Raw genomic sequence first — 14,928 nt, forward strand, 5'->3', positions numbered from 1 at the left:
AAAAAATCACCGCGAATTTTAAAGACACTGCAAATATCCACATTATTATTATAAATTGTAATGGGCTTCTTTTACCTTTTTTAAAGTTTATTAATCTTTTGTAAAAGAAAAATAGTCAAAAATGGACAGAGTGCCGCATTATTTTGTTGACCACTGTTTCGTTTTCATATAAGAATGTATGTATGTGCATACAAACATACATACGCATTCACTAAGGAGGACGTGACTCCACCGACTTTTAAATACATATTTAATATATATGTATTTCATCTGGAGCACCCTTCACTTTTTAAAACTATATTTTGAAACGCACTAAACACATTAACAATTTTTTCGCCACTTTAAATTAATTCACCGGCCTAAGAAAAAAAACTAACCTGCCTAATATGCACTTATATTATATGATTATTAACTTACCCAAGTTGAGCGTTGGAAGGGCACCCTTCCTCAGGCATTTTCCATCCACTACTTCGGGTTCGAAATGGTGGATGCATACGAGGAGTTGTGGGGTGGCAGCTTCTTCATGGGGTCGATCCCCATATTCTCCATCCATCTACGGGCTTCTCTCGGATCCTGTGGAAAAGAAAAAAAACGGAAATCATTATTAATATTTTTGCAAGAGTGGGCGCGACATTTTCGCGGTCGCGGTGCCATTTTTGAGGTCGAAATCAAAAAAAGTTTGAAAAATACTCCGATGNAGGAGTTGTGGGGTGGCAGCTTCTTCATGGGGTCGATCCCCATATTCTCCATCCATCTACGGGCTTCTCTCGGATCCTGTGGAAAAGAAAAAAAACGGAAATCATTATTAATATTTTTGCAAGAGTGGGCGCGACATTTTCGCGGTCGCGGTGCCATTTTTGAGGTCGAAATCAAAAAAAGTTTGAAAAATACTCCGATGGCAAGAAAGTTTTCGTCAAACTAAATGGGCGTTGGTATTTTCCTTTGAAATTCGCATTTTTTCGAATTTGAAGAAAATCCAATTCAAAAAAGAAATCAAAACTTTACAAAAACAAAAACCACCAACCTGTGCGTTTAGATTTTCACCCACAAATTAACATACGAAGTCTCTCTCTTTGAGATTTAGCTCTGTTAACATTCTTCTTTTCTGATTTGTATTTTGCTTTCGCTGTTAAGTATTCCAAATATTTGTCGCTCTTAAAATGCGCTTCGCCAGTTTAGTTGGCTCGAAAAATGTGGCATTCACAGTTCTTGGACCTTCTCTATAAATATACGTTCTCTGCCACAACTAAAGCTATTCACAGTCGCCTTAGTTTCGACTTTTCTGGCTAAGTACCAACTTAAAATTTAGTTTCGGCTGCAGCTGCAACTAAGTCGTAACAAGGAAGAAGTATTTTATCAAATTAAGGGAAAACAGACGAAATATGTAAAAATTAAGTTGGTAGAGGGTGATTTTGATAATATTGAGTAATCTCCAATTAAAATTTACAAAGATCGATCCATTTTATTCGGAAGATGAAATTAAATGCGTATTACAATTCGAATAAAGCTAAATCACAAATTTATAATTGGAATAATTTAGATAAATTCTCAAATAATAAGTCAGTTTCACGCTAGTTCTTTTAAAGTAAATTTGTGCATAACATTTAGATATCTACTATTTGTATGTTTCACAGCATGCTTTCGATAAACATCGACTTCACATCACTGCGGTTGTTCTGGCTATTTCACACAATTAACAAGAAAATGATACCTTATTCTTTTGCATAATCATGCAATGAAAATAAAAATTACATAAACGGGTGATCAAACTTGACATTATTTAATAAAAATGTAATTTTTCCAAAATATCGTAAAGAAAAATCGATACATTTTCACACTCGTTTTGCTATATCGTAAACTAAGTCGAAACTACTTAGTAGAAGTCTGAAATGCGACTATGAATAGAGGTAAATTTTAAGTTGGTACTTAAATTTAAGTTGCAACTTTGTTAGTTTCGACTTAGTTGCTGGACTATGAATACGCGCCAAAGAATTTAAATCTATAAGAGACAACACGTTGTAATTGTGATTGGATGAAAAGAGAAGGCACGCTCCTGATGTTCACACTCGCTACAATTATAACATGTTGTCTCCTCTTGTATATTTACGTTCTTTGGTAAAAGTAAACAAAAACCAGATTGCTTTGCTTTTTTCGCCTCTTCCTATTTGTAAATTGAATAGTCACTGCTCTTAATAGTTTTTTTCTGATCTAAGGAGTTTTTGGAATAAACTTCCAATAAATTAGTTTTACATGCGTAAATGTTTATAGCAAAAAGCTTATTTCCAAGTTTTTAAAAGCAAATATTTTATAATTGTTTGACGCGTAAATGTATTTATAAATAACTTTAATTTAAAAATGAAATGCAAATGTAGAAGATGAGAAGCAAATGTGGTGAAGCCCATTCTCTATTGGAAAGATAAGCTCTCTTTTATAAAAATTTTCTTCAAGAATGGGCTGGATTTCACAACGAAGGCAGAATACATGGGTTAACGACGGTTGCCTTATGCTGGAGAGTGGCCAAGTTGTCAAGTCGGAAGACCATCCTCTTCCACCATTCATTATCAAATAGGAGGAAAGATATTCGTTTTTCAATTATTTAAATATTTTTAGCCGAAGCCAATGTTGAAATGACCGCTACATTTTCTTCTAGGTTGTGTAAAAATTTCATAACTGTCTGTTGGATCACCCTTTAAGCAGTTGATGGTTACTCAAATAACTTTGAACTAATTCACTCACTCTAACCAACTAAACACCCACTCATTGTAAACATGCATACAGACACACGCACACGTAGTTAATCTCATTTATTATTGCACTCATAATTCTCTTTATTCTTAATATTTCGCTTGTACATAGTACATAATTGGCAGGCATTCCAATAAATTATGACACATCTATCGCTCACTCCAAGCAGCTCGTTGTTTTAATCGTCTCGATAGTAATATATACGAGTTGAAAATTTCGCGTAGTTTGGCCTGGCAAAAATTCAGGTTTGGTTTGGAGAATATACACCCCCACATCCGACTTTCCCGCAAGCAAGAAAAAGACGTCTTGCATCGAACATTTTTGGCGCCCAACGTGGGGCCTGTGTCTATTCTACGACAAATAAGAATCATAATTCGCCATCATTCAACGGCTGCATCAGTAACAGCAATCAATCCGTTCGTTGGAGCAATAACAACAGTCAAATTTTTCGCTTTCTAACCAAAACACACTTCGTTCGCTGTTAGTGCATTTCACCACCGATTAGCAACTTCATTCCCGGCTGGATCCCTTCGATAATTTTGCAAGTCATACTATTGCTGTTCTGAACATAAAATTCACCGGTTAGAAACGCATGTATGTATGTATGTACCCTTACCCAAATACAGTTTTTGACTTTGCTGCTTTGCCATATATTCCGTACGACTGAAAGTACATAAGGCCTACATTTAATTGTTGTTGCGCCTTTTTTATTGCTTTGAGCCGTTGATACTGCCGCTAACTCGCATTCATCACTCTCACTGGTAGACCGCTTCGCTGCTAACACTACTCGCCGTCGTATACTTCGCTGCTGCTCTGTCAGCGCTACAGTCGCTGCTCTCGCTGAAGCTGCGCTGTTTTGCATTTTTTGTACTTCGCTTTTCTGGAATTTGCGCCAACAGTTGACCAACAGCACATATAAAACAGTCAGTAACCCAGTAGGAATTGTTTCGTCACATCACATTGTACGTCAACCATGTCTCTTGAGGAATGCAAGCGTAAGCGCTCGAACATAAAGCGCAACATTTCTCGCATCAAATCAATCGTCGAAGCTGTAAGGGAGTCAGAAGACAAACTTTCTAATGCTGAATTGCAGTGTCGATTAGGAATCTTAGAGTCTTACTTTAAGCAAGCCTTGTCCGTACAAGCTGACATCGAAGACTTAGACCCCACAGACAACGGCCGTGCAGACCTAGAAGACAGCTACGTTGCAGTCCAGTTGAGCATCCAAGCGCAACTTGGAGAAGATGTTAACACTACGGTACACTACTCGGAAACGCCTCCAGCTGCATCTGTTACACCCTCGTCGCACCTACCAAGGTTGCCTCTACCAACTTTTNGTTCGTCAAGATAACACTGGACGCATAATAGTAAGTATGCCTTTTAAAGATGACCCCATTTGTCTCGGAGACTCTATCGATGTTGCTCGCCGACGATTCCTCGCGCTTGAGAGACGCCTTCTACGTTCGCCCGCAATTCGTCCGCAGTACATTGCCTTCATGAAAGAGTACGAAGGTCTTCGCCACATGTCAGAAGTAGCACAACCCAACTTAAAGGAGTCATACTACTACATACCACATCATCCTCCCCCGCCTCGTGTCGCACCTCATCGCAAACCTCATTGAACGGCCTATTACTGGTGGGCCCAACAATCCAACAAGATTTATACATGCTACTACTGCGTTTTCGTTTGTATCGTTACGCCATCACCGCAGACGTGGCTAAAATGTACAGGCAAGTACTTGTAGACAATAACTTTCGACAATTCCAATACGTACTTTGGCGAGCTTCCCCAGATTCAGATATCCGCACGTATCAGCTGAACACGGTCACATATGGCACAGCCTCGGCTCCATTTCTCGCAGTACACAGTCTCCACTATCTGGCGGACCAACACATGGCAGAGCTTCCGATCGGCGCTTTAGCAATAAAATCATCTTTCTATGAANGATTCCTCGCGCTTGAGAGACGCCTTCTACGTTCGCCCGCAATTCGTCCGCAGTACATTGCCTTCATGAAAGAGTACGAAGGTCTTCGCCACATGTCAGAAGTAGCACAACCCAACTTAAAGGAGTCATACTACTACATACCACATCATCCTCCCCCGCCTCGTGTCGCACCTCATCGCAAACCTCATTGAACGGCCTATTACTGGTGGGCCCAACAATCCAACAAGATTTATACATGCTACTACTGCGTTTTCGTTTGTATCGTTACGCCATCACCGCAGACGTGGCTAAAATGTACAGGCAAGTACTTGTAGACAATAACTTTCGACAATTCCAATACGTACTTTGGCGAGCTTCCCCAGATTCAGATATCCGCACGTATCAGCTGAACACGGTCACATATGGCACAGCCTCGGCTCCATTTCTCGCAGTACACAGTCTCCACTATCTGGCGGACCAACACATGGCAGAGCTTCCGATCGGCGCTTTAGCAATAAAATCATCTTTCTATGAATGAATGAGCTATATACCCTCAAGCATCAAGTTGTCGAAGTACTCCGTCGCGGGCAATTTCCACTATCGAAATGGCATTCAAATCACCCCGAATTTATGGAAGGTCAAGCCACAAAGAGCTCAGTATCACTGACGATTACGTGACCAGCGCATTAGGAATAACATGACACCAACGAAGTGACTTCCTATCCTTCGCGTTCAATCCTAAACAAGAACCTACTTCAGTCACAAAGCGGGCAATATTATCTACCGCATCATCCCTGTTTGACCTACTTGGCATGTTATCACCACTGGTAATCACAGCCAAGATAATACTGCAAGAGCTTTGGCTATTGCAGCTCGACTAGGACGAGTCCGTTCCCCAACATCTGCAGCAAGCTTGGGCAAACTGCTTAATATCTAATATATGCGATCTCATCACTCACGGTACCTCGTTATTGCTTACAGCCCAACGCTCGCAACATTCAACTACATGGGTTTTGCGACGCATCGATTCGTGCTTATGGCTGCTCGGTATATGTACGCACTGAAAACTTACGCGGTCACGTTGTAGTTCAGTTGCTGACGTCGAAGTCGAGAGTCGCTCCAGTAAAAAAGCAGTCGCTCTCTAAACTCGAACTTTGTGGTGCGCATCTTCTGGCTTGTCTTTACGCCAAAGTAAAGGATATGCTTGCTAACAAACCCACAAACAGTTAATTTTGGACTGATTCCCAATTGGTGCTGCATTGGCTGCAACAGCATTCAATTACGCTGTCAACTTTTGTGGGAAATAGAGTATCCGACTGCAGATCTCAAGTCATCAAGTTGGTTTTCCAGTCCAGCCTTACTTCAGGATCAGTCCAATTGGTCAAACAACAAGGCTGTAGCTGATCTCGATGCGAACATTATCAATGCAGAAAAACGCAAAACGACTTTCACAGTAATTAAGGAAACTAATCATATTCTTGACGTCATTAATGGCATAAGTTCTTATCCTCATTGCTTACGTCTCGTCGCCTGGCTATTTCGGTTCTGTGACTCGTGCAGGAAGCGGTCAACATTCACTACAGCTTCACCATCGCCTGAAGAATTGCGACGCGCCTCGCATTGCATAGTATGGAATATACAACAGAGCACTTTTCTGTCGACTTTCAGCTACTAAAGAAAAATCAAGCTTTAAAAAGTAATTTGAAATTTGTCACTCCATTTATAGACGATTCGACCGGTTTTGAGCTCATCCAGGTTGGTGGTTGCCTTGACTACACCGAACTACCGGACAGTCAAAAGCATACGATTCTTCTACCCAGCAATTCACAATTTGTTTCATCGTATGTACGTCATCTTCATCTTCGGAATTATCATGCAGGCCCCAAAGCTTTAGTCGCTTTAATCTGTCTTGAATATTGGATAATCAACGCCAGAGACGTGGCTAGTCGCGTCCGCTGCCCGCTACCAAGAGAGCGTGTCCAACCAGCACGACCATTTCAACGCTGTGGAGTGGATTTTTGCGGACCAATAAATACTTACTTACGAATCCGAGGAAAGTCGCCTACCAAATCATACTTGGCTGTCTTCGTTTGTCTTGTCATGAAAGCGGTCCACATTGAGGTGGTCTCGGATCTGTCTACGAAGGCGTTCCTGAACGCTCTCAAACGTATGGGTGGTCGGCGAAAAATGCCATGTGACATTTTCTGTGACAACGCCACGAATTTTGTAGGAGCATCCAACCATCTACAAGACTTCAAGCAATTTCTCTTTAGCGATGAGATCCAAAATGAAATCAAAAATTTTTGTTCCTCCGAATTCATTAACTTCCATTTTATTCCCCCCAGGGCACCCTCCTTCGGCGGCCTATGGGAGGCAGCGGTTAAAAGCGCAAAGGGACTGATATATCGCACATTGGCTCATACAAGATTAACCTTTGAAGAACTAAGCACCGTCGCCGTGGAGATAGAAGCCATACTAAACTCGCGCCCACTCTCCCAGCTGTCATCAGATCCTAACGACTTCGAAGCGCTCACTGCTGGGCATTTTTTTTGTCGGTTCCTCGCTAAGAGCTCTACCCGAGCCCTCACTGGAAGATCGAAACATATCGGACTTGGATCGGTATGATATGATCACGGCTATTAAGCAACGCTTTTGGCGGCGCTGGTCTGCGGACTACGTCAACGAATTGCGCGCACGCGTCAAATGGACGACTCCTGCACCCAACCTGACAGAAAATACATTAGTCATCATTCACGACGACAACCTGCCACCACAACGTTGGAAGCTTGGTCGAGTTGAGTCCACCGTACTTGGACGAGATGGTCACGTTCGAGTTGTGCATCTCCGTACTGCAAATGGTACCTGCTGTCGGCCTATACATAAACTTGCTATTCTGCCAGTGTCTTGAAAGCGGATCCTTTCAACGGGGCCGGGATGTTGGATCACCCTTTAAGCAGTTGATGGTTACTCAAATAACTTTGAACTAATTCACTCACTCTAACCAACTAAACACCCACTCATTGTAAACATGCATACAGACACACGCACACGTAGTTAATCTCATTTATTATTGCACTCATAATTCTCTTTATTCTTAATATTTCGCTTGTACATAATTGGCAGGCATTCCAATAAATTATGACACATCTATCGCTCACTCCAAGCAGCTCGTTGCTTTAATCGTCTCGATAGTAATATATACGAGTTGAAAATTTCGCGTAGTTTGGTCTGGCAAAAATTCAGGTTTGGTTTGGAGAATATACACCCCACATCCGACTTTCCCGCAAGCAAGAAAAAGGCTTCTTGCATCGAACAGTGGCGATTACCAGGAGCTCACTAGAACAAATTATGTATTAATTATTAATGAACAACTAGAGAATACGGACCTTTGAGCTAGAGAAAAAAAGTGGCGTGGCCCGCCCCCTTTTCCGGATTTTAACGGCATATTTTTTTTTGGTACAAAATGACAGGGGCGGCGTGGAATTTTCAACATTTTCAAACGCGTATATTTCGAAAACTATTCAACCGAATATGGACACAGTTGGAAAGGTGATTGAAGGGCCTTTCATTCGATATATCTATTGTTACGCTTATCCTCGAAACCTTGAGGGATTTCCCAAATACCTTCCGGCTCGTATCGCTGGATTGTTAAATAAATGCTTACGATGACCAAATAGTAGTACAATTAACTTAATTGTACAACAAACAATTTACAATACTTGCTAATACAGTAAAAACACTTTACAATACTTGTTAAAGCAATAACAACGCTTTACTAAACTTGTTAACACAATTAAACTTATAGCTTGCTTACTCGCAACTCACTTCTCTGCTCACATTACTTGTAGCTTGCTGACTTGTAACTAACTCACTTCGCTGTGGCGGCGCCCTTATATACCTGCGCTAGCACTTATGGCAACTCTAGAACATTCTGAAGTTTATCGCTCATTCTCTTTCTCTCGCTGTTCGCAGTGTTCATCCAACTTGACGTTTCTCTTTGTGGAACATTCTACGTCATTCCTCGAACATTCTGCCTATTTCTCGTTGTTCGCTTTGTGTTGCCGCAGTATTCGCCACACTATGTATATAATGTATACACATTGCGAGAAAAGGTAAAAAACGAAATTATGGCTTTTTTTTATAAAAATGTATGTTTTTCTCTAAAAAATACGTAACTAACTATACTAAAGAAATATATACAAACCATTTTTTAATCACCTTATTTGTTATAAGATTGAGTTGCAGGATTAAATGGATAATTAATCAAGCTACGCTATCCACAGTATTTTTGCGTAGAATTCCTTTATGCGTAGGCGGTCTTCGGCCGCGCTTAGGGATTATAACCCTCACTACGTAGAAGTCTTCTTTCTGTGTTGCCAAATAAAAGGGGCTGAACACCTTTTGCAGTGAACACCTTTCTGCGTAGGCGGCCTTCGGACGCGCTTAGAGATTATAACCCTCACAACGTAGAATTCTCCTTTCTGTGTTGCCAAAGAAAAGGGGCAGAACACCTTTTGCAGAGAACACCTTTTTGCGTAGGCGGCCTTCGGCCGCGCTTAGGGATTATAACCCTCACTACGTAAAATTGTTCTTTCTGTGTTGCCAAATAAAAGGGGGTGAACACCTTTTGCAGAGAGCATATAACATTAATATAGTTGTTTTATTGCACTGCTGGCAGTTGTACTTAAACCTAACTATAATAAATTATACGCCAAATTATAGGTATTTGTATGGTATTTCCGATAAACATATTTGTTAATATAGTTAATTACGAATTTATTTACGAAAAACATACATTTTTATAAAAGAACAATTGCCATAATTTCGTCTTACTTTTTCTTAAAATATGTTTGCATTATATAAATAGATATATATAATGAATGAAAGGTCCTTCAACTACCTTTCCAACTGTGTCCATATTTTGAAAATCGGTTCAATAATTTTCAAAATATAAGCTTTCGGAAATGTTGGAAATTGCACGTTTAGCCCCCCTAGCGCCGCCCCTGCCAATTTGCACCAAAAAAAAAGTTTACCATTAAACTCCACGGTGCAGCGAACAAAGGTGGCGCCGTCAGTGGTACCGCTACTTTGGTTTCGCCGATTTTGACATTTGTGGTAACTTGTAAACAAACTTTTGTTACAAATCAGCGAAAGAGAAATTTGAATTATAAGTGAAAAATCAGTTTAAATTGTGTTAATTTGCAATTTGTGAGTGATTTTTGAGTTGAAGACTGCGTAAAAACTAATAAAATGAAGTGCTGTGTGTTAAATTGCGACAGTCGTCAAGATGCAAGAAGCGTAGATGCAAGTGTAGCGCTGGGACGAATCGCTGCATTTTGTGTACATAGGGCACGGCAAAGCCGTTCCCGAAATGTTTCTCTATTATTATATTAACAGCATTTCCTCACAATGATTTTGTTTCTGCTCCACGCAGCCTCCATTAGCAAGTTAACTAATCAATCCCGCAGAGATGCTGCAGCAGCCTTAATTGCAAAGCAATGGAGTGCACTAAAACGTTTGCTGAATCAGCCTCAATTGCAAAGCAATGGAGTGCACTAAAATGTTCACTGTTCTCTAATAGATTAGGTGAAAAATGCAATATTTACACATTTAGCAAAATTAAAACACGTTTTGCGCTGTAAAGTGAACTGCTTTTGCAGTTTCAACTCGTTCTTCTTTTCGCTCTATTCTTTGTTTACTTGTGGTACACAAATGTCAACGCCCAGGACGGCGCAATCTTGTATTCTATCATTCTTGATTAAACTCAGCAGAAAGGGGTGCACCACGTCCACGTTTTCTTTTTTCTCTAGCTCAAGGGTCCGTATTCTTTAGGTATGCCATTATTAGTATGGGAGTATACATATCGCCCATATGCCATAAACATGAATGTGTAAAAATGAAAATTTTGGGAAATCAAGTTTGAAAGTTTTTTTTGACACAGCTCTACATTTATGCAATTGAAATTTTAAAATATTTACTTTCCGTGTAACTTTGAAGCGATTGTCGTTCAAACGATACTGACAAAACGATGTCGTCAAAACACTGGTTCATGCTGTTACGTGCTACTGTTACTGTTACGTGAAGCAAAACTGGAAATGAGTGAACGATATTGCACAAACGATCCAGCAATTTTTGGTTTTCATGAAACAAGACAATCTCAGCACGATATCGTCCAGATGATTGTCGTCATACGTGATTCATGCCCTGGGTTAAGGTATAACATAGAAAATCCAAAGATTAACCAAGTCAACCCAATAACTCAAAACTGATAAATTTGCACATTCATGCTTCTGGCATGAGGGTGACGATATGTGAATTAAAAACTTTAAAGGCGTGTTTCTCGGGTCTTCGGTTTTTTGAGTGGCATACATCAAGATAACCAACCGTTCAGCTATAGAAAAACTAAAAATGCAGATTGATAGTACTTTTTACGCTAATTTAACCTATATAAATATTATTTGCCGCAATTAAAAAGTAAAGTAGATATAAAATGTAAAACAAAAAAATTGTGATATTTTAAAATAATAATATTTTCTAAACTGCGTAACCGATTCAAAAGGTTNTAAAATATTTACTTTCCGTGTAACTTTGAAGCGATTGTCGTTCAAACGATACTGACAAAACGATGTCGTCAAAACACTGGTTCATGCTGTTACGTGCTACTGTTACTGTTACGTGAAGCAAAACTGGAAATGAGTGAACGATATTGCACAAACGATCCAGCAATTTTTGGTTTTCATGAAACAAGACAATCTCAGCACGATATCGTCCAGATGATTGTCGTCATACGTGATTCATGCCCTGGGTTAAGGTATAACATAGAAAATCCAAAGATTAACCAAGTCAACCCAATAACTCAAAACTGATAAATTTGCACATTCATGCTTCTGGCATGAGGGTGACGATATGTGAATTAAAAACTTTAAAGGCGTGTTTCTCGGGTCTTCGGTTTTTTGAGTGGCATACATCAAGATAACCAACCGTTCAGCTATAGAAAAACTAAAAATGCAGATTGATAGTACTTTTTACGCTAATTTAACCTATATAAATATTATTTGCCGCAATTAAAAAGTAAAGTAGATATAAAATGTAAAACAAAAAAATTGTGATATTTTAAAATAATAATATTTTCTAAACTGCGTAACCGATTCAAAAGGTTATGATGTCAAAATAAAGACAATTAATTTATCTTCAAGCTGATATATAAAATGTGTATGCCTTTTTATATATTTAAGCCAAAAATGTTATAAAACAAAAAATGACATAATTTTTTCATAAAATAACCTTTTTTTTAGAAAAAGTCCATAATCAGTGCTAAAAAAAATTATATTATTTATAAAGTGCAAGTTTTTACCTTTAATTTGATATACATATTATATTATGATTTCCTTTTGAGTTTTCAGAATTTAGTGATAGTAAAAAATATAAATGCATGTATGTGCAAATGCATATTGTAGTTAATTATTGTAATATTAATTGGCCGTTCGTCAAAGGGGCGGTGGGCGAAAGGCAAGTGAGCGTGGCACCTCTAACCCACTGAATAACTCAGTGAGAGGGGAGACCAGTATGTTTGCATGTATGTATATATAAAGTAATGTAAAAAAAATTTTTTTTTAAAAATAAGCTTTTATTTAACATGTTTAATCAAAGGAATAAAATAAAGTAGTGAAACAAAAGATTTTTTAGCAAGAAAATTTTGTCAAAACTGCACTAAAATGAATAAAATAAAACAAGTTAAGGTCTCGTTAAAGTTACTAAAAGCCGTTTAGTGAAAGGAGTTATTCAAACTCTAATGAAAATTACTAACAATTTGTACTAATTTACTTCGTTTTTAAAAAAAGCTTGTCGCGCGAATAGCAAACCGGCATTTAAATATCTGCATACATACATATAAACACATACATACCTAACCAATTATGCATGTACGCTGAATTACCTCATCTTTCCCAAGGCTACATCACCGGGATGGTAACCCCAGTTGGTGCACACCAAACGGAGAATTCTATTTGGTAAGGGTTATAACCCCTAAGTGCGGCCGAAGAAAGAAGTTCTGAATTCTTAAACCTCAAAAGTAGATCATAATAAAATATGTATATCAAATAAAAGGTAAGAACTTGCACTCTCTAAATAATATATATGTATTTAGCATTGATTATGCACTCTTTTCTAAAAAAGGTTATTTTATGAAAAAATTATAACATTTTATTCGTTTTTTAATATTTTTGGCTTAAATATATAAGCAAGCAAACACATATTATATATCAACTTAAAGATAGGTTAATTGCCTTTATTTTGATATCATTACTTTTTTAATCGGTGACGTAGTTTAGAAAATATTAACCTTTTATATCTCCTTTAAAGTGTGTTTGCATTGTTCAACTTTGCATTCAACTTTTGGTTGAATGGCCTTTCAACTAATCGCTTTCAACAAAGTTGGTCGCCAGCCAACATTTAGCCATTCAACTTTTTTTTCGTGCAACCCTGCGTTGAGTTGAACGCAATTGTTGAACGCAAAGTTGAACAATGCAAACACTGCTTTACTTTTTAATTGCGGCAAATAATATTTGTATAGTTGAAATAAGCGTAAAAAGTACTATCGGTATGCATTTTTAGTTTTCCCATAGCTGAACAGTTGGTTATCTTGATGTGTTCCTTCGAACGTTCGCCACAATATTTATTGGGTAATACCATGTTCTGACCGACATCGAAAACATGTTTTCGTTGCTAAAACTGGTTTTTGACTTAACACTTGTGTTTTCGTCCATGTAAAATCTTTCAAACGAAAACCAGTTTTCGCTGAAAACTACTTGAAAACTCACGTTCCACTCATTCCAATCAGTGTCTTTACTAGTTTTTTTCGATTATCTATCGAAGTGGAAGTCATATTTTATCAAATTTAATACGCCATTTCGGATTTATTGTTAATTGGCTGGTAAAAGTAAAATAAGAATGAAAGTAAGAGGTTGCAAATGAAAAGAAAATGAGGGAAAAGTATGGGTGAATTCCAAAACGTCAAAATACAAAACATCAGTATCTTTTATTTCTAGACCTCAGTAGATTTGAATGCCAAATGTGCGCAACCACGGTTAGATGCTAGTTTTCTACTAAGTTGCGCAAGTTAGGCTTTTTCTTCTAGTGTGGTTTAGAAATAAAAGAGACTGATACTTTGTATTTTGACGTTTTGGAAAGCACCCTATTTTGTTTTTGTTTATGTGTTGCAGAACTGTAATCAGAGGATGTAAGAAATGTCAACGAAAACACTAACAGCCGGAGTGAACAGTCTTCAGCCCTCAATCCCAAAACACGTTTTCAAAGTGTTTTCGTTGTCGATCAGAACATGGTATAATTTAAAAAAAAAAATACTTAAAAATGTTCTTAACTCGTCGATACCTTTCGGCATTCGCTATATTTACTCAGGACTTGTGAAAAAGTATCGAGTTCTCGATACAACCGGTTGAATTTAAATAGATACCATTGAATACATTTTTAGACGAAATTTTGCGGGATACTTATTTTTTCCGGTCAGTATAAATGTGGATACTTTTTTAAATAGGCCAAAATTTTATATTTCCTATAAAGTTTTTTTCGTTCAAAAATCGATTTTCATTAAAGATGGTAGAAAGCATTACGTTTTATAAACGTATAAAGAATTGCTACTTAAGCGTGAAATTAAAGCATTTTATTTTTTGCGAACGAAGCAATGAACATATGAAGAGATCTCACCAAAATAGGTATAAGCGCAATTGCTTTAATTAGCTTAAAAGGATGCTTTAAGCAAGATCTTAATAAACATATCGTCGTTTAAAGTACAAAACCGCGTATCAACAAAATGCAAAACCGCGTATCAAGATAATGCAAAACCTCGTACGGGACGTTGCATAAATTATTTTCTAGAGAGTAAAAACACTTATATTTCAAAATGGTTCTCTTTTTTATAAAGCAATCGCATTTCTGCTAGTATATTTCAGGACGAATGGATAAGGATTGAGCCAAGAGCTTGTGTGAGCAAATCCAATTTTTGGCAGCAAATGTCAGTTACGCGGTTTTGCAGAATGACGATACGCGGTTTTGTACTTTAACCGACGATATATATAAAGTAAATTATACTCTTTCTGTAGTAATCTCTTTCATATCACATATTTTCATATGTTAATTTAAAAGAAAGAAGATTTCAATGTAGTTTAGAAAACTAAATTTGATTTATTTAAGGAAACTTTTATGAATTTTACTGAAAAGGCTTTAAATACACTCTAAAAAA

The 14,928-nt window shown here is 37.9% G+C and overlaps 1 long non-coding RNA gene across 1 annotated transcript in view; it reads left to right on the forward strand.

The window, feature by feature from the left end:
* The first annotated feature begins 698 nt into the window (after positions 1-698).
* Positions 699-14,928, forward strand: part of LOC108377211 (uncharacterized) — a 17,408-nt gene continuing 3,178 nt past the window's right edge. The window contains exons 1-2 of the long non-coding RNA XR_001849305.1: positions 699-776; positions 13,253-13,260. This is a non-coding gene — a long non-coding RNA (uncharacterized LOC108377211). The remainder of the gene's footprint in view (positions 777-13,252; positions 13,261-14,928) is intronic.

This window comes from Rhagoletis zephyria, unplaced genomic scaffold, assembly GCF_001687245.7.
Source record: "Rhagoletis zephyria isolate East Lansing unplaced genomic scaffold, Rhagoletis_zephyria_1.1 Rzeph_scaffold_11671, whole genome shotgun sequence".
NCBI lineage: Eukaryota > Metazoa > Arthropoda > Insecta > Diptera > Tephritidae > Rhagoletis > Rhagoletis zephyria.